This window comes from Prionailurus viverrinus, chromosome C2 (genome assembly GCF_022837055.1).
Source record: "Prionailurus viverrinus isolate Anna chromosome C2, UM_Priviv_1.0, whole genome shotgun sequence".
Taxonomy (NCBI): domain Eukaryota; kingdom Metazoa; phylum Chordata; class Mammalia; order Carnivora; family Felidae; genus Prionailurus; species Prionailurus viverrinus.
Genome location: NC_062569.1, coordinates 34,448,427 through 34,468,867, shown reverse-complemented (window position 1 = coordinate 34,468,867; position 20,441 = coordinate 34,448,427). Strand labels below are relative to the sequence as shown.

The 20,441-nt window shown below is 42.4% G+C and overlaps 1 pseudogene; it reads right to left on the bottom strand.

The window, feature by feature from the left end:
* Positions 1–4,105: 4,105 nt before the first annotated feature.
* On the bottom strand, positions 4,106–20,147 carry LOC125174426 (purine nucleoside phosphorylase-like; annotated as a pseudogene).
* Between the last annotated feature and the right edge of the window lie 294 nt (positions 20,148–20,441).

The window sequence follows — 20,441 nt, the reverse complement described above, 5'->3', positions numbered from 1 at the left end:
CAACTGACCCTGATCAGCAGAAGGAGGTAGAACTACTTTTACACAGTGAACAAAGGGGAACACATGTGGAACCACTGACAGTTTGGATTAGATCATTCTTTGCTGGGGAAGACAGTAGTATGCATTGTAGGATATTCAGCAGCATCACCAGCCCCTACCTGCTAATACCAGTAACACTCTCACAGCTATGACAATGAAAAATGTCTCCAGGCATTGCCAGATGTCACCTAGGGAGCAAAATCATTGTCAGCTGAGAACCACTAATATAACTAATAACAGCAAAACTTTTCTTCAAAAAGAGATCAAGTTAAAATGGAATCATACAAAAATCCTCAGTTAAAACCAGAGGAGGCAGAAAAAAGGGGACAGACAAATAAAGAACAAGAATAAAAATAGGAAAAAGTTACAAGTATGGTGAATATTAATCCAGTGATATTAGTAATCACTTTAAATGTGAATTGTCTGGGGCGCCTGGGTGGCGCAGTCGGTTAAGCGTCCGACTTCAGCCAGGTCACGATCTCACGGTCCGCGAGTTCGAGCCCCGCGTCAGGCTCTGGGCTGACTGCTCAGAGCCTGGAGCCTGTTTCCGATTCTGTGTCTCCCTCTCTCTCTGCCCCTCCCCCGTTCATGCTCTGTCTCTCTCTGTCCCAAAAATAAATAAAAACTTTAAATGTGAATTGTCTCAAGAGAATCAGAAGACAAGCTACAAATAGGGAGAAAATACCTGAGAACTCTCCTACTTTCTGCTCAATTTTGCTGTAAGCTTAAAACTGCTCTAAAAACAAGAATATTTTGCAAATAGTTTTCAAATGTGAATCATCTAAATACACAGATTAAAAAACAGAGATTGTGGGGCGCCTGGGTGGCTCAGTCGGCATCTGTATTCGGCTCAGGTCATGATCTCATGGCCTGTGAGTTCAAGCCCCATGTCAGGCTCTGTGCTGACAGCTCAGAACCTGCAGCCTTCTTTGAATTCTATGTCTCCCTCTCTCTCTGCCTCTCCCCCACTCATGCTCTGCCTCTCTCTCTTTGTCTCTCTCTCTCTCAAAAATAAGTAAACATTAAAAAAAAAACCACAGAGATTGTGAGGACAAAAAAATGGAAAGATATTCCACACTCATGGATAGGAAGAACAAATATTGTTAAAATGTAGATTCTATCCAAAGCAATCTACACATTCAATGCAATCCCTGTCAAAATACCAAAAGCATTTTTCACAGTACTAGAACAGACACTCTTGAAAATTTTTTGAAGATTTTATTTTTAAGTAATCTCTACACCTAACATGGGGCTCAAACTCACAACCCTAAGATCAAAAGTTGCATGTTCCTCCAGCTGAGCCAGCCAAGCACCCCAACAGTCCTAAAATTTTTTTTTTTTTTTTTAATTTTTTTTTCCAATGTTTTTTATTTATTTTTGAGACAGAGAGAGACAGAGCATGAATGGGGGAGGGGCAGAGAGAGAGGGAGGCACAGAATCGGAAACAGGCTCCAGGCTCTGAGCCATCAGCCCAGAGCCTGACGCGGGGCTCGAACTCACGGACCGCGAGATCGTGACCTGGCTGAAGTCGGACGCTTAACCGACTGCGCCACCCAGGCGCCCCCAGTCCTAAAATTTGTATGGAGTCACAAAAGACCTCGAATCGCCAAAGTAAACTTGCAAAAGAAAAGCAAAACTGGAGGCATCACAATTCTGGACTTCAAGTTATATTACAAAGCTGTAGTAATGAAAACAGTATAGTACTGGCACAAAAATGGACACATGGATCAAAGAACCGAATAGAAAACCCAGAAATAAACTTACAATTATATAGTCAATTAATCTTCGACAAAACAGGAAAGACTATCCAATGGGAAAAAGTCTCCTCAACAAACAGTGTCAGGAAAAAAACTGGACAGCAACACGCACAAGAATGAAACTGGACCACTTTCTTACATCATGCATGAAGATAAACTCAAAATGAATTAAACATCTAAATGTGAGACAGGAAACCATTAAAATCCTAGAAGAGAAGAGAGCACAGGCAGTAGCTTGTCTGACATTGGTCACAGCAACTTTTTTCTAGATAGGTCCCCTGAGGCAAGGGAAATAAAAGCAAAAATAAACTATTGGGACTACATCAAAATAAAAATGTTCTGTACAGCAAAGCAAACAATCAACAAAACTAAAAGGCAACCTATGGAATGGGAGACAATATTTGCAAATAACATATCCAATGAAGGGTTGGTATCCAAAATATATAAAGAACTATGCAACTCAACACCAAAAAAACAAATAATCCAATTTAAAAATGGGCATAAGACATGAACAGACATTTCTTCAAAGAAAGCATACACAGATAGCCAACAAACACATGAAAAGATGTTCAATATCACTTATCATCAGAGAAATGTGAATCAAAACCACAATCAGATATCACCTCACATCTGCCAGAATGGCTAAAATCAACAATATAAGAAACAATAAGTGTTGGGAAGGATGTGGAGAAAAGGAACCCTCATGCACTATTGGTGGGAATGCAAATTGGTGCAGCCACTCTGGAAAACTATATGGAGGGTCCCCCAAAAAGTTAAAAATAGAACTACCCTATGATCTAGCAATAGCACTACTGGGTATTTACCCAAAGAATACAAAAACAGTAATTCAAAAGGATATATGCACCCCTGTGTTTATAGCAGCATTATTTATAATAGCCAAGATATGGCTGCAGACCAAGTGTCCATAGATTGATGAATTGATAAAGAAGATGTGGTATACATATACAATGGAATATTATTCAGCCATAAAAAGAATGACATCTTGACATTTGCAACAACACAGATGGAGCTAGAGAGTAAAATGCTAAGCAAATAAGTCAGAGAAAGAGAAATACCATATGATTTCATTTATTTGTGGATTTTAAGAAACAAAACAAACTAGCAATAGGAAAAAAAGAGAGGGAGAGAGAGAGAGAGAGAAGAAACAGATGCTTAACTGTAGAGAACAGTTACCAGTTACCATACCCCTGATGGTTACCAGCAGGGAGGTGGGAGGGGGGGGATGGGTGAAATAGGTGATGGGGATTAAGGAGTGCCCTTGCTGTGATGAGCACTGGGTGACCTATGGAATTGTTGAATCACTATATTGTACACTTGAAACTAATATTACACTGTACGTTAACTATACTGAAATTAAAATAAAACTTAAAAAACAAAAAAAGAGAGATTGTCCAAATGGGCAAAAATCCTTAGAACTAATATCGTACCTAACAGTGAGAAACTGGATGCTTTTCCCCCAAAATTGGGAACAAGTCAAGGATGCCTTCTGTCACCATTCTTTTTTTTTTTTTTTTTTTTCCCATTTCATCTGCCTGGGTGGCTCAGTCAGTTAAGCATCCAACTCCAGTTCAGGTCATGAAATCACGGTTCGTGAGTTCAAGCCCCACATAGGGCTCTCTGCTGTCAGCACAAAGTCTGCTTCAGATCCTCTGTCCACCTTTCTCACTGACTCCCTCTCTCACTGTCTCTCAAAAATAAATAAATAAGTCATATATATATATATATATGTTATATATGTATATAAAGTAGTAGGAGAAATATATATAATTTATATAAATAAATAAAATAAATAAGCCACACACACACACACACACACATATATATATATATATATAAAGTAGTAGGAGAAATATATATAAATTTATTTATTTATTTATTTGTTTATGATAGTATTAAAGTATTATGTGGCCCTTATGTGGTCTCTAGTGCTTGGGAGGAGGCAGAACTGAGTCTCCGAGAATGTGAAAACATTATCTCAAAAAGACAGTAGCAGCTACCGTGTCAAGTTTGACAGCCCAAGCCACACCCAGGGCATACACACAGCTGTGTGTGGTCGGGCTTGGGCTCTAGCTCTCGGGGAAGAACAGGGGGTGAAAACAGCTTTGTGACAACTGAGCAAAGAGGAGCCAGCGTAGAAGGGTCTGGTGGGAGGAAAGGGGAAGGTGAAGGAAGGAATCTTGCTCTCCTTTCTCCTCCTACTTAGTGGCTGAGGCGTGTGACCCCAGCAAGGGGCCAAAGTAGGAGGTACCTACTTGGATCCCATTAGGGAGAGGCCACTCCAGGACTGGTTAACTGGCATTGCCAGGCAGTGGAGTACCAGCCATAAGAATAGAGACAAGCTGTTCCAATTTCTGCACAGCTTGTTTCCCGGCCTCTAGTACTTTCCTCGTGATTGTCTCCTGGCTTTCATAATCCAGGATGACTTCCTTAGTGTTGAGGGAGAAGCTAAAGGCTCAAAGTCCATGGCGCTTTGCAACTAGAACTTCTGGTACTGTGCTCATGCTGACAGCATCTGCCCCCACCCAGCTTCTGCAGCAGGTGAGGCCACAGTCTCATAGGTGGGGCCCACCACCATCACATACGTGCCTTGCTGAAGCTTTCTCTGCCCCCCCCCCCCCCCCATTTGTTTCCAGGCACCGTGAGCCTTCTGCCTCACATCCCGGTCATAGGCCTCAGACATGACAGGGAAACAAGTTCCAAACCTGTCATCATTGGGCCTTCTGAGAGGGCTCGAACCACAGAAACCAGGTAGGTTGATGTGATGACAGATCAGCATGATGTCTCCAACCTCAAACTTGGAGCTGCATCAGTGATCACCAGGGTGTCCACACCCGGAAGGCAGAAAACCCTCACTGGGATTGTCACCTTTGAGAGCAGGTCGACTTCATCCCTGTGGAACCCCGCCTGCATCATCACTCAGGATCTGCCATTCAGGAATGCAGACCCATGGGTGTTTGGCTGGCACTGTGCTTTGGGGAAAGTTTGGTATCTCACTCTAGTGAAGATCTAGGCCCGAATCAACTGATTGGCCAGACCTCCTAACCCAGGACCACAGATCGCTGCCACTTGAGGCCAGTGTTTGGTGTGGTACAGGGGCCATTTTGCAGTGTTCTGATATGCTTCATATGTAAATCCATTCTCCCTGGTCCCACAGACTCCCTCTCCGGGAGCCTGCCCTTCTACACTCAGATACACTCTGCTGAGCTGTTGTCGCTGGGTAGGGTGAGGCACATGGTCGTTCTCTCACCCCTCTTTTTTTTTTTCCAAATGTTTATTTATTTACTTTTGAGAGAGACAGCATGAGTGGGGGAGGGGCAGAGAGAGAGGGAGAAAGAGAAACTCAAGCAGGCTCCCCACTGTCAGCGCAGAGGCGGATGTGGGGCTCAAACTCACGAACCTTGAGATCACAACCTGAGCCCAAATCAAGAGTCAGTCCCTTAACTGACTGAGCTACCCAGGTGCCCCGTTCTCTCACCCCTCTTAATCAACCTTGTGCTAGGAGTCCTAGTTACTACAATAAGACAAGAAAAGGAAAAAAAAGATATGCAGACGGGGGGCACCTGGTGGCTTAGTCAGTAGTAGGGCATGCCACTCCTGATCCCAGGGCTGTGAGTTCATGTCCCATAATGGGCTTAGAGCTTACTTAAAAGAAAAAGAAAAAAAAAAAAAAAAGATATGCAGATTGGGAAGGAGTTACAGGTGACATGATTATCTATGTAGAAAACCCCAAAATGACTTCTGGAGTTAATAAATAAATATAGCAAAGTGTTAACTCATACTGATGTAAACAAATGATTAAATAAATGAATGAATAGGGGAGAAGTGATAAATCTCCTATGCAGAAGAATTCCAAATAATTTATGTTAAAGTCCTAAACCGCAGTACTTGTGACTGTGACTTTACTTGGAAAGTCTTCGCAGATGGGATCAAGTTAAGATGAGATCACTAGGGTAGGCCCCCATCCAATATAATTGGTATTCTTATAACAGAGGGACACAGACAAAGACAACAGGGGAAGAACACCTGGTGCCAGTGGGAGCAGGCACACTGGAGTGTTACATAACAAACCAAGGAAACCCAAGGTTTGCCAGCAGCACCAGAAGCTAGGAGGGGGCACAGATGAACTTCTCTAGAAACTTCAGAGAGATGGGGCGCCTATATAGCTCAGTTGGTTGGGCATCCGACTTCAGATCAGGTCATGATCTCACAGTTGGTGGGTTTGAGCCCCATGTTGGGCTCTGTACTGACAGCTCAGAGCCTGGAGCCTGCTTCAGATTCTGTGTGTGTCTCTCTCTCTGCCCCTCCCCCACTCACCCAGGCGCGTGTGCTCTCTCTCTCTCTCAAAAATAAATAAATAGGGGCGCCTGGGTGGCGCAGTCGGTTAAGCGTCCGACTTCAGCCAGGTCACGATCTCGCGGTCTGTGAGTTCGAGCCCCGCGTCAGGCTCTGGGCTGATGGCTCAGAGCCTGGAGCCTGCTTCCGATTCTGTGTCTCCCTCTCTCGCTGCCCCTCCCCCGTTCATGCTCTGTCTCTCTCTGTCCCAAAAAAAATAAATAAATAAAAAATAAAAATAAATAAAAATAAATAAATAAATAAATAAATAAGCATTTAGAAACTTCAGAGAGAACATGGCCTTGCTGACACCTTGATTTCAGACTTCCAGCCCCCAGAACTGTGAGAGAATAAATTTCTGTCATTTTAAGCCACCTAGTTTGTGTTAGTTTGTTACTCAACCCTAGAAATTAATACACCCCCTGAAGGAACCTGAACATAACTCCCTACTCCTCCTTTATGTGTATGTTGGACATAGTGACTTCTTTCTAATGAGAACAGTATGGAAAGAGGGAAAAAGAGTACTTTGACCGTGGAGAAACCTGACCACCTCAGCCAGGGGATTAATGTCAGTATCAACAATGATAACTCATACTGATGGTGTGTACCTTGATATGATATAATGAACATGGGTCTTTTTCTCTGTGGTTGTCTTCCCTGAAACCTATAATGTCAAGCTAACCATGAGAGAAACATTGGAGAAATTCCAATAGAAGAGCATGGTACAGAAGGGACTAGTGCTCCTCAAAATTGTCAAGACCATCAAATCCAAGGAAAGTCTGAGAAACTCTCATAGCCAAGAAGAGCCCAAGGAGATAACGCACAGCAATATGGTATCTTGAATGGGATCCTGAATCAGAAAAAGGACATTAGGTAAAAATCAAAATCCATTTAAAGTTTCTGAAAAGACAGTAAAACACAAATACTGCCAAAATGTCAATATTCTAAAAAAAAAAAATTTTGTAAAAGTTAACAGCATTTTTTAAAAAGGGATCAAGTTTATTGTGGTATTTGCTCTAGAAAAATTTATCAATGGATCCTTATACCAGCTCTAGTGGTCACTATAATAGGTCAATTGTTTTCCACTGAAGTTTTGTGTTCTTTGTAGCAAGATTGTTCCAAGTGACTCCTTTACTTGGTGATTGTGGATGAAAAATGAGATCCAGAAAGCCAATCTGGCCAGGTGATCCCTTAGAAATATACAGAAAGAATGAAATCCTGACTAACACAGAGCAGTTGTATATAATCATTTTAGTTAAAAAAAAAAAAATCATCCTTATAGGGGAAATACTATTTTTTCACTACACATTACATTATGGAAACTAAGGCACGGAGAAATTTAATAATCTTCCCAGATCATATAGCAAGTAAGTGGTCTAGCTGAAATTTGAGTCTAAGTTCCAGACTCTGGATCTAGACACTCTAGCATAGCGTGGGAAGCCAAACTGTAATAGAGAATTTCATGATACTTTATGAAATCAGAAGAAGAGGAAGTCTGAAGGGATGTTTTATGCAAGTCATAATAAACTATCCCAACCCCACAACTTAGTACATTTTTAGAGAAAGCATAGCATAGGGATTCAAAATGTGGGCTCTGGAACCAGGCTGCCAGAGCCCAAATCCCAGCTCTGCCACTATCTTGCTGTATGATCAAGACAAGTTACTTAGCTTCTGTGGTCAGCACAATAATGTTGTCTCTAAAGATGTCCATGTCCTAATCCCCAGAACCTGAGAATATGTTAGGTTACATAGCGAAGGAGAATTAAAGTTGCAGATGGAATTAAAGGGACTAAAGAACTGACCTTAAGATAAGGAGATTGTCCTGGGTTTCCTGGGGTAGGCCCAATGGGATCACAAAGGTCCTTAAAAGTGGATGAAGTCCCCAGAGAAAAAGAGATGTGACAATAGAAGCAAGATCGAAGTGATAATGTATAAGAACTCAGTCCACCAATGCTGGCTTTAAAGTCGGAAGGGAGAGGGTGCCTGGGTGGCTCAGTCCATTGAACCTCCGGCTCTTGAGTTCAAGCCCTGTATTGGGCTTTACGCTGACAATGCACAGCCTGCTTGGAATTCTTTGTCTACCCTCCCCCCATCTCAAAATGGATAAACTTAAAATAATAATAATAATAATAATAATAAATAAATAGAAGACCAAAGCAAAAAAAAGTTGGAAGGGAACCATGAGCCAAGGGATGCAGGCAGCCTCTAAAAACTGCAAGGAAAGGGCGCGTGGGTGGCTCAGTCTGTTAAGTGTCCTACTTTGGCTCAGATCATGATCTCATGGTTCAAGAGTTCAAGCCCTGTATCCGGCTTTGTGCTGACACTGCACAGAGCCTGCTTGGGATTCTCTCTCTCTCCCTCTCTCTCTGCCCCTCCCTCACTTGCACTTTACTCTCTCTCTCTCTCTCTCTCTCTCTGATAAATTAACTTTAAAAAATAATAATAAAATAGAAAAATAAAAGCTGCAAGGAAACAGATTTTTCCTTAAAGACTTCCAGAGGAAAGCAGCCTCACTTACACCTTAATTTCAGTCCAGTGAGACCTGTTTCAAACCTCTGACCTCAAGTATTCTAAGATAAATTTCTATTGTTTTAAGTCACATAGCTTGTGGTGTTTTATTATAGTAGCAGTGGAAAGCTAACACACCTTCTCCATTTCAGTTTCCTCACTTATAAAATAAATTTTTCTCATTATCTCTATTGTGAAATTAGAAAAGAAAATATAGGGGCACCTTGCTGGCTCAATTGGCAGGGCATGCAACTCTTAATCTCAGAGTGGTGAGTTCAAGTCCCACATTGGGTGTAGAGATAAGGAAGGAAGGAAGGAAGGAAGGAAGGAAGGAAGGAAAGGAAGGAAGATGGGAAGGAAGGAAGGAGAGAAAGGAAGGAAGGAAAAAAGAAAGGAAGGAAGGAGAGGAAGGAAGATGGGAAGGAATGCAGGAAGGAGAAAAGAAAGGAAGGAAGGAAGGAAGGAAGGGAAAAAAAAGGAAGGAATGAAGGAAGGAGAAAAGGAAGGAAGGAAAAAAAGGAAGGAAGGAGAGGAAGGAAGGAAAAAAGAAAGGAAGGAAGGAAGGAGGAAAAAGAGAGAGTGAGAAAGAGATAAAGAAAATACAGATAGAACCATAAAAGAATGCCCAGCACATAGTAAATTGCTGAAAAATGCTAGAAAAATAGTAAAATAAACAACTGAGGGAAGAAACCACAACAGATGCTAAAAAGATTAAATGAAATGTTGTTCAGTAACAGGATGTTAGAATGGTGACCAAGCGTTACCTCACAGTTTACATACTAAATGCAAAAAGGGGAAGTGTCTACAATGGAGAAATCTAGCAACCACCATCTAAACTCAGTCTTCAAACATAACATCGCCAGAGGTAGAACAACCTAACACTGATGTCCCTCCTGATAGGAGGCAATGTTAAAGTACATTATCTTTGAAATATTTCTCACCAGAAAAGTTAACCTGAATCTAATCAAGCTGTAGAGCTGACTTTCAGTTGGCAGGAAATACAAAGAATAGAGGAAGAAGTTAAATAACAACACGAAGAAACATCGAGATAAATCCGGAATGTGGGGACACCGTAGAACTGCCCTTGTCTCTTCAAAAATGTTGCATCATAAAATAAAAAAGGCTGTGAGGGAGTGGTTCTCTCCTCCACAAAGTCGTTCAGGAGACCAGGCCTACCCCATCTGTGATGCTGCCATCACTAACACACCTCCTATAAGGAAGAGAAAGGGGACGAGCAGAATCTTGCGTGGTGGCTTTTAAAAGGTCACCTGAGAAAGTGGTACCCATCAGCTTCCACTGGCATTTCTTTGACCATAATTTCACTTGACCCCCATCTAACTGCAGGAGGGTTGGGAAAGTGGCTGGAAGCTTGGAGAAAAGAGGAAATGGGTTCAGGGTGCATCTAGCCAGCCTCCCCACACATATAACACCCTTTTACCCTTCCAGAAGTTCAGGTCTCAGCATGGCCTCTGCCAGGGAATCCTGAGCTGTGCACTCCCTCAGTGCTGAGCCCTTTCTCCATCTGACACGGACCGGTAACCCAGTGTCCTCCTTTCTCTCCTCATCCCCAATAGTCAGTCAGTCTCCAAAGACCAACATCTCCAACCTTACATATCTCTAAACAGCCATCACCTCTCTGACCACAACTGCCAGGGCTCAGTGCATCAGCCTCCCATCTGGCCTCCCTTCATGCAAGGCTCTTGCTCTCAAAGGATTTATATTCTTGTGTAAGGCTGAAAGTGAGCAAATAAATAAAAAGACAAAATAATTTAAGATGATGGTAGGTGGTAGGTACGAAGGAAGCAGAGGCTGAAGTGATAAAGAATGACTATCTAGGGGTGGGGAAGAAGAGCTAAATTACACAGGGTGGTCAGTGAAAGCCACCCTGAGGATGTAGCTGTGGCAGATAGCGATACCCAGAATCATCCAGAAGAACACTATTTCCATTCTGTGTAAACCCTGACACTCCCTCTTCAACTCCCTCTTCCATGTTCCCTCCACTTGAAGTTGGACAGGTCTTTTGACTTGCTCAACTAATAAAGTACAGCAGAAGTGATGCTATGTGACTTCTGTCATAAAAGACAGTACAGCTGGGGCACCTGGGTGGCTCAGTTGGTTAAGCGTCCAACTCTTGATTTTGCTCAGGTCATGATCTGAGGGTTTGTGAAATCGAGCCCCATATCAGGCTCTGCACTAACATTGTGGAGCCTGCTTGGGATTCTCTCTCCCTCCCCCTCTCTCTGCCCCTCCCCCACTCGTGCATGCTCGAGCTCCGCCTCTCTCCCTCTCTCAAAATAAATAAATAAACTTAGAAAAAAAAAAGTGAAAGACAACACAACTTCCATCTAAATCTTTTGGGACACTTCTCTAGAAACCAAGCCACATGAACAACTGAGGCCCCCCAGGCTTCCACGCTGCCCGCCGTGTGGGTAAGCCATCTTAGAAGCAGATCCCCAGTTCTCTGGTGATTTGCCCCAGCTGATGCTGCTTGGAACAAAAATGCATCTTTCCCATCAAGCCAAGCCCAAATTACAGATATATAAGCAAAATAAATGACTTCTGTTTTGAAGCCACTGAGTTTTGGAAGGTTTCATTATAGAACAATAGTACTGGACTGAGGCCTAAATACTAAGGAGCCAGCCATGAGGAAATCCTCATGGAGCATTTTAAGCATTGCCAACAACAAATCCTGTGGTGCTGAGACAGGAACAAGCTTAGTACGCTGAAGGAACAGACACAGCCGTGGGGCTGAGGGAGAGAGCAGCACACGTGTGACTGGAGAGAACGGCTGAGCCCACATTGCACAGAGCCTCGCTCACCATGGGAAGAAGTTAGAAACGAATCAAAAGTGCAGTGGGAGTCTTTGGAGCGAAGTGAGAGGGGATTTGTCTCGTCCTTGAAAAGACGGCTCTGGCCGCTGTGAGGAGGGCTGTCTGTAGGCAGACAAGCGTGGAAGCCGGGAGACCAGTTAGCAGACCACTGCACTTGTCCACGATGTCCATAGAGGCAGCAGGCCCTACTGATGGAAATGATAAGAAGTGAGGGAGAAGGAAAAATAAACACAAACTTCTAGGTTTTTCTCTCAAGCAGCCGGGTGAATAACAATGGTACTGGCTGGATGGGCAAGGCTTGGGGAAGAGCAGAGAGGGTAGTGGTGGGGGGAGACTTCCCGTTCCCTCAGGATGTTGGATTTCGATGTGGTTAGAGAAAGAATTCAAGCTGGTTAAATAATTCTCACTAAGCAGTTATGGGCAGGCTAGTACAGAGCTTCTGGGTCTGATGGGAGTGGAAATTCTGATAAGTACTTGGCTTTTCTTAAGAATTCCTTTCTGGTTTTCGTTTGCCTATATAGCTTTAAGAACCTCCATGCAGAGTGTGGTTGTTACAATTGCTGTGGCAAACATCCCAGTTGGAAGCTGAAACACACCCAAAGGAGGAAATTGAACTCAACATGGAGGGGACCCAGCCAGGCACTTTCCCAAACCATACTCCATTAGCCAGTCTGGAGAAGAGCTCCTGAGTGTCCAAGAGGAGGGAACTGGGCTTTAGGTGTTCACTGAAAGAAAGACTAAAAAAAGAGGGCAAAGAACAACGAGCTTCTGGAAGGACTCTCAAAGCAGGAAAAGACCTAAGCTGCTAGAAGCAGCTGCTGGATCTCCTATGGGGAGAGGGAGAAGGAGGGGTATGGGGTGGCCCCAGAGGAGAAGAAGGGATCCTAGGCCAGGCCACAACTATATGTCTTCCTCACCTTTCCTTCCTTGCCTTTTTCCTTACTTCCTCCCCTTTCTTCTCCAGCCACAGTTGGAGGAGCTAGCCCATTCCATTCAACTCTCTCCTTCCACAGGATGCACCACTCCCAGAGCTGAGAAGGAAGGTTACTCTCTTCACCTGGTCTTCAGCAAAGATCATTCATCCATCTTGGGCTTCTTGGAGATCACATCACAGGATCCCATGTTGCACCGGTCAGCAGAGGGAAGCAGGGTGTTCAGCCAGTCTCTATACAGGCAAAGAATGGGCAATCACAACAGCAGGGACGGGTCACTCAGTGACCTGAGTCCCTTTGCCGATTCCCACTCAGAGTCCCAATTCCACTAACTCCTCTTGTCTGTATTTTTCATGTTTGTTTCAATTTTTTCCCAACTGTCTCCTCCGAGGGCTCACAGTACCTGCTGCCCAAATATTACTTCTTCACTCTCTCTCCAAAATATGGCAAGGGGTCTCAAGAGCCAATGATAACACATACCTGGACATTGCTTCATTTATTCATTCAATAAGTCTAGGGATGCCTGGGTGGTTCAGTCAATTAAGTGACCGGCTTTGGCTAAGGTCATGGTCTCTCAGTTTGTGAGTTCGAGCCCCACATCAGGCTCAGTGCTGACAGCTCAGAGCCTGCAGCCTGCTTTGGATTCCGTGTCTCCCTCTCTCTTTGCCCCTCTCCTGCCCACACTCTGTCTCTCAAAATAATAAATAAACATTAAAAAAATAAGTCTTTATTGAGCTCCTACCACATAGGATTATGAAAAAGGCTTGACAGTGATCCAAGTGAAAGATAATGGAAACTTGGACCAGTATGGAGGTAATGAAAAGTGGTTGGATGGTAGATATATTTTGAATGGTAGAGCAAACAGGATTCCCTAATGGACTGGACATGAGGTGTGAAGGAAGAAGGGAAGGATGCATGGGGTGCCAGGCTGGCTCAGTCTGTGGAGCATATAACTCTTGAGCTCAGGGTCATGAGTTTGAGCCCCACATTGGCCATAGAATTTACTTAAATAAAAAAAAATTTTTTTTAAGAAGAGAGGGGCACCTGGGTGGTTCAGTCGGTCAGTGTCCGACTCTTGATTTTGGCTCAGGTCATGATCTCACAGTTTGTGAGATGGAGCCCCGTGTTGGGCTCTGCACTGTCAGTGCTTGGGATTCTCTCGCTCTGTCTCTCTCTGCCCCTCCCCCCCCCCCCACTAAATAATCATTTTTTTAAAAAAAGAAGAGAAGGATGCCTCCAAGTTTTTGGCCTACACATCTTTAAGAGGCTATGCCTCTGTATTGCCATTTTCTGCCATAGGAAAGACTGCAAGACAAGTAAATTGAAAGAAATAAATCAATGGGGACATGTTAAGTTTGAGATGCTTATTTAGACATTCCAGTGGTAATATTCAGATAGCAGTCCAAAGTTCCTGAGAAAGGTCCAGGCTATATAAGTAAAAATTTTCAAAACCTTAGCCTGCCTTTCTCTGTTCATAAGTAAAAAGAAATATTGGAATTAGAGGAGCCTACAGAATCTCAACCAGTAAACATCAGGAAGTATAAGATTAAGCAAGATATCTAGAAATGCTGTGACTAACATTGCCTGACAGAGTTGGAGAGTCACCTCTCCCAAAGACTAAGTGAGATAATGTATTTAAATAGACTTTAGAGCTTCTAAGCTCCTATACACATGGGCACCATTACTAAATCTGTCTACAGCAGTCTCCTAACCCATAGAGACTAATGTAGGAATAGTCTTACCCCTGCTAAAATGGAAATCCACCAATGGTCTTTCCAGGTCCCTTCCCTCACAAGGGCAATATGACTATTAAAAACCAAACACCCTTTCCTCTCTCAGTAAACTTTTTTCATCCCTTTACCTGGGCCTATCCCTTTTCCTATTTACAAAATAAAAGCTTCCATGCATATTAATGAAAACAAACAGAGGGTAGGGAAAAGGGAGTAGGGAAAAGAGCAAGACCTTATATAGCAATAACCAACCTTAAATTTCTTGTTATGTGTTTTTGGGTTTTTTTTTTAATTTGTTGTACCGTGCCTGGATGGCTGTCGGAAAAGCAAGCTTTTTTTTTTTTTTTTTAAATATTTATTTATTTTTGAGAGAGAGAAAGACAGAGCATGAGTGGGAGAGGAGCAGAGAGAGACGGACACAGAATCTGAAACAGGCTCCAGGCTCCCAGCTGTCAGCACAGAGTCTGATGCAGGGCTCAAACCCACGAACCGTGAGACCGTGACCTGAGCCAAAGTCTCACGCTTAACCAACTGAGCCACCCAGACGCCCCAGAAAGTCATGCGACTCTTAACCTCAGGGTCATGGGTTCAAGCCACATGTTGGGTATAGAGATTACTAAAGAAAATTCAGAGGGGATGCCTGTGTAGCTCAGTCGGATAACGGTCGAACTTCTGCTCAGGTCATGATCTCACAGTTCATGAGTTCGAGCCCCACATGGGGCTCTCTGCTGTCAGTGCAGAGCCCACTTCAGATCCTCTGTCCCCCTCTCTCTCTGCCTTTCCCCTGCTTGTGCATGCACTCTCATAAATAAATAAATAAATAAATAAATAAATAAATAATTTTGTTGCTTTATTTTGAAATGTTTGCTGTCAGTGTAATTATTGTTCTTTTGTTGATTATTTGTTTTCTCTCTCTAGATGTTTGGGTGGGGTTTTTTTTTCCATTTGGGTTTTTTTTTTTTAAATAGACTTTTTTTTTTTTTTTTTTTGCAAAAGGCTGAATCACCTATGCCTGTTACTTATCTCTTAAGTGTCTTTTATTTTATTTATTTTTTTTAATTTTTTTTTTCAACGTTTATTTATTTTGGGGACAGAGAGAGACAGAGCATGAACGGGGGAGGGGCAGAGAGAGAGGGAGACACAGAATCGGAAACAGGCTCCAGGCTCTGAGCCATCAGCCCAGAGCCTGACGCGGGGCTGGAACTCCCGGACCGCGAGATCGTGACCTGGCTGAAGTCGGACGCTTAACCCACTGCGCCACCCAGGCGCCCCTAAATAGACTTTTTTTAAGAGTAGTTTTAGATTCACAGCAAAATTGAGTGGAAAATACAGAAAGCTCCTATTTACCTCGTATGATATAATGATTTATAAGAAATATGTATTTGGCCATATAGTTCTCAGATATATTTGGTCTTCATAATATATATTTCCCAGATATATGTATTCTTCCTCCATAGTTTCTGAAAACGCTTCAGAGACATAAAAGTGAAATGGGTGTCTTATTATTGAAGGTGACTGTTGGACCCCACCCAAGGGTGGGATCTGATTGCCAGATGGACGCACCAGGTGATTAAACGGTTGTAACTTTCAGTCCCACCCCTTTCACAGAGGTGAGAGGAGTTAGTGGTTGATTCAGCCAATGACCAATGACTTAGACAATCATGATTATGTAACGAAACCTTCATAAAAACCCAAGAGGAGAGCTTTTTGGTCTTTTTATTCCAGAGAGCTTTCACACTTAGGGAACCATATGTTTCCACATACCACCAGGTCAGGCCCCAAGCTGCACAGGGACAGAAGCTCCTTTGTTGGGGAACTTGCTGTATGTATCTCTTCATCTGGCCGTTGATTCATATCCTTTATCATATCTTTTTATGTATCATTTCCTTTAATAGAAAACATAAGTGTTTCCCTGAGTTCTGTGAGCCGCTTTAGTAAATTAATCCAGCCTAAGGAGGAGGTTGTTGGAATTTCCAGTGTGTAGCTAGTAGGTCAGAAACACAGGTGATAGTGTGGGGCTTGTGACTGGTGTCTGAAGTGGGAGGTGGGGGCAATCTTGTACAACTAAACTCTTAACCTATGGAACCTGATGCTATCTCTGGGTCGGTAGTGTTAGAATTGAGTTAAATTTTTGGACACCCTGCTGGTATCCAAGAATTGCCTGGTGTTTTGTGGGGTGAACCCCTACACATTGGGTCTGAGAATTCTAAAAGACCCCCTGACACCTAAACACAGACTGTCAACATCCTATACCAGAGTGCTACATTTGTGGGGTGCCTAGGCGACCCAGTCAGTTGAGCATCTGACTCTTGATTTTGGCTAAGGTCATAAACCCAGGGTCATGTGATGGAGCCCGGTGTTAGTCTCTGGGCTGACCATGCAGCCTGTTTATGATTCTTTCTCTCTAACAAACTGAGTGTTGATTGGTGGGGCGGCGGGAAGAGGAAGAGGGAAGGAGAAATTGCAAGATGAGCATTGAGGAGGGCACTTGTTGGGATGAGCACTGGGTGTTATTTACAAGTGATGAATCATGGGAACCTACTCCCAAAGCCAAGAGCACACTGTATATATAACACTGTATGTTAGCTAACTTGACAATAAATTATGTTAAAAAAATTGTCTCTCTCTAAAAAAGAAGTATTCTTGACCATTGATACCTTTGTTACAACCAATGAACCTATATTAACATTATTATCACTCAGAGTAGACTCACTCTTGGTGTTGTACATTCTATGAGTTTGGACAAATGTATAATGCTATTCATCCACCATTATAGGATCATACAGAATAGTCTCACTCCCCTAAAAATCCTGTGCTCCACCTATTCATCTATCTTCCTCAATAACACCTGCCAACCACTGATCTTTTCACCATCTCCATGGTTTTCAGAATTTTTTTTGCATTTTTACAGACTGTCATATACTTGGAATCAAACAATATGTTTGTTGCCTTTTCAAGATTGGCTTCTTTCACTTAGTAATACGCATTTAAGTTTCCTCCATATCTTTTTATGAGTTAATAGCTTATTTCTTTTTTAGCTCTGGATAGTCCACATATTGATGTAAAATGTTTGTTTACCTGTTAACCTACTCAGTCACTGGTTGTTCTCTGGATGCTTTTAACATCATCTCCCTACCTTTGATCTTCTGCAATTTCCCTAAAAAGAGTGTAAGGTGAATTTATTTACATTTTTTATTTATATTTATTCCTGGGATTCATTCTAATTTCTGAATCAGAGGATTCATATTTTTCATCAGTTCTGGGAAATTTCTCAGGCACTTTATCTTTGAATAGTGTCTTTTCTCTATTTTCTCCATGCTTTTATTCTAGAAGCCAGTTGTCTATATGTTAGACCTTCTCATTGCATCATTCATTTTTCCTAACATTTCTTTGTTTCTCTGTATTATATTCTGAATAATTCCTACAGATCTATCTTCTAGTTTATTAACTTCCTCTTTAATTATATCTAATTTGCTTTTTGACCTGTTCACTTAGTGTTTTAAATACTTCACTCTTTTTTAAAATTTATTTATTTATTTTGAGAAATAGAATGCAAGAGAGGCAGAGAGAGAAGGAGAGAGACAGAATCCCAAGCAGGCTCTGCACTGTCAGCATGGAGCCTGTGTGTTCGTTGAACACACGAACTGTGAGATCATAATCTCAGCTGAAATCAAGAGTTGGACGCTTAACCAACTGAGCCATGCAGGCACCTCAATATTTTACTTATTTTTTATTGAAGTATAGTTGAGATACAATGTTATATTAATTTTGGTGTTATATATATATTTTTTAATGGTAAAAAACACAGAACATAAAATCTACCATCCTATCCATTTTTAAGTGTACATTTCAGGAGTATTAAGTATATTTACATTATTGTGCAGCCAGAATCCAGAACTTTTTCATCTTACAAAACTGAAACTCTGTAGCCACCAAACAGCAAATCCTCATTTTCCCTTCCCCCTGGTAACCACCATTCAACTTTCTGTTTCTATGAATTTGACTACTTTGTGATTTTTTAAAGATTTTATTTCATTTCATTTCATCCCATTTCATTTCATTTCATGTCATGTCATTTTATATAATCTCTACACCCAACGTGGAGCTCGAACTTACAACTCCAAGGTCAAAAGTCATACACTCCACTGACTGAGCAGCCCTATGCTCCAAATTTGACTATTCTGGATACCTCATATAAGTGGGATTATACAGGGCACTTGGCTGGCTCACTCAGAGGAGCATGTGACTCTTGATCTCAGGGTTCTGAGTTTGAGCTCCATGTTGGGTATAGAGATTACTAAAAAAATAAAATAAACTTTAGAAAAAAGGGAGATCATACAGTATTTATCTTTTTGCAACTATCTTATTTCAGATAGTATAATGTTCCCAAAATTCATCCATGTTGTAACATGTAACAGAATTTCTTTTTAAGGTTAATAATATTCCATTGTATGTACATACCAGCTTGTTTATCATTCATTCATCAATGGACACTTGGGTTGCTTCTGCATTTTATTTATTGGAAACAATGCTGCTATAAACATGAATGTGAAAATATCTCTTTGGGGTATATCCATGGAAGTCGGATTTCTGGATCATATGGTAACTGCCATACTGTTTTCCACAGCACCTGTAATATTTTACATTCCTACCAACAATACACAAAGCTTCCGGTTTCTCCACTTCCTCATCAACACTTGTTATTTTCTGCATGTAGGGTTGCATAATGTTTGTTTAGGGCAGAATAAAGCACAATTGTCTTGGAACAACAAACATAGACTCCTCAATTTTGAAGTTCCTCATTTTTGAGGGAAGTTTCCAACCACCCTACTGTAGTTGATTGTTCTTTGGCCAACCTGAGATACAGACTGAAAGGGGAGTTTCATGGATGTGTGAAAATAAGGTGCAATAGTGTTTCCCCACAGCTTCTGTAGGTCAGTCCTCAGAGAAATTTGAAAATAGACTTCTGGGACACCTGGGTGGCTCAGTCAGTTAAGCGTCTGACTCTTGATTTCAGCTCAGGTCGTGATCTCACAGTTGTGAGATTGAGCCCTGAGTGTGGCTCTATGCCCAGGGTGGAGCCTTCTTAAGATTCTCTCTCTTCCTCTCCGTCTGCTCCTCCCACTCTTGTGCACGGGCTCTCTCTCTCTCTCCCTCAAAAGAAGAAAGAAAGAAAGAAAGAAAGAAAGAAAGAAAGAGAGAGAGAAAGAAAGAAAGAGAGAAAGAAAGGAAGAAAGAAAAAATGACAATTTTATTTTATTTTATTTTTTGGAGCTCAGAACCCTGGGTTTTACTTCTGGTACTTTGGCTCAGAGGATTTGTGATGTTAGGCAAACTTCCTCCAGGAATTTTCTTTTTCAGGGAATACAGCTAACTCATCTCTGGCTCCAAGGCTGGCACAATGGCTGTCACAGTTCTCTGAATGTTTGTTCTTGCTTATCTGTGCATTGTTTTGTTTTATTTTTTAATTGTCTTTATAGAACAGTGAAAAATCCACCTTTATGGGAAGTCTTTGCATTTCTATGTGGTTCTTTGCACCACGGCAAGCTAGACAGAAACATGACTCTGTGATTCCCACTCAGGGAAATATGTGGAAATGAAATGACTCTTGCTATGGCAGCGAGACCACTGGGTGGGAAGAAAGGTGTACATGGCACCAGTGATGAAGTTTTGGGGTGATGGTGGGGTGGTCCGGAGCTGACGCCCAATAAAGAATTCTTGAAGACATCTTTGGTACAAAAAGGTGATTTTAGAGTTCCCCAGCGCTGGCTGCTCCCTGGTCCCTGTCGCAACCACAGCTGAAGAACAACCACAGTTCGAATTGTTCACGAAGGCTGGCAGTGATGGGGCCAAGACTGGGAACTGCGCCTTCCCCAGAGACTGTTCATGGTACTCTGGCTCAAGGGAGTCCCCTTCAACATCACCACTGTTGACACGAAAAGGCTGAGTGAAACAATACAGAAGATGTCCCAGGAGGGTAGCTCCCAGTCCTGCCATATGGCACCGAAGTGCACACAGACACCAACAAGACTGAGGAGTTTTTGGAGGTGGTGCTGTGCCCTCCCAGGTACCCCAAGCTGGCAGCTCTGAACCCTGGATCCAACACGGCTGGACAAAAAATATTTGCCAGATTTTCTGCTTACATCGAGAATTCCAACCCAGCACTCAATGAAAATTTGGAGAAGAGGCTCCTGAAAGCCCTGAGAGAGATATTAGGCAATACCTTGGGGACCTCTAAAGCTAGGACGGTCCTTCAGAACTGTCCCAAATTAAGGCAAAGGGGCATGTGTT